Here is a 634-nt window from a genome sequence, read left to right as displayed (position 1 = left end):
CCGTCCTTTTTTTTTTTTTTTTTTTTGAAACAGACCATACTGAGACAACAAGTTGTCACCAGCAGAAGAAACTATGATCTTTATTTTAAAAGGTGCATTAATTTAACCAAGAGGGTATTTGTAGATTTCCATTTACCACCCCCCCCCAAACTTTCTGTATATGGGGACCCTCTGTTCAGGCCTGCAGTTCCTGCCTTCACTATAAGCTTGCAGGTGGATGTGATGACAGCACGCAGGTGCTTGAAGGTACAGGAACACTGGAGGAAAAGGGGAGGGGCTGAGTCTAAATTCTACCCCTTGAGGGGCTAAAAATACCTAAGACACCCTTTAAAAAGAAAGAGATCTCCGAGAAATCCTGGCATTTGCTCATTCTCCAGAGGTGCAAGTGTCTTTTTACTAACTTGGGACCAAGATTAATTCACTCACATATCTTTAGGGAGCCTGTTGGGAAACATCCTAGCCACACATATAACTACTAACACAAGTACTTCTGACTAGTTTTACTCCTTCCACCATGTTTCACCAATCTGTTCCTTTATAACCTCTTGGGTTATATCCTTGAATTTCTAATGTCTTAGGTCAGTTTCTGTAACAGAACAAGTGAAATCGAGATGAAGTCCTCAAAGTACTTCAG

Source organism: Lynx rufus, unplaced genomic scaffold (genome assembly GCF_022079265.1).
Source record: "Lynx rufus isolate CCGP_SWC_20201006 ecotype Redwood Valley unplaced genomic scaffold, mLynRuf1.p SCAF_6, whole genome shotgun sequence".
In the NCBI taxonomy this organism is placed as follows: Eukaryota; Metazoa; Chordata; class Mammalia; order Carnivora; family Felidae; genus Lynx; species Lynx rufus.
The sequence above is the reverse complement of the archived record's forward strand: the minus strand, read 5'-3'. Positions refer to the sequence as shown.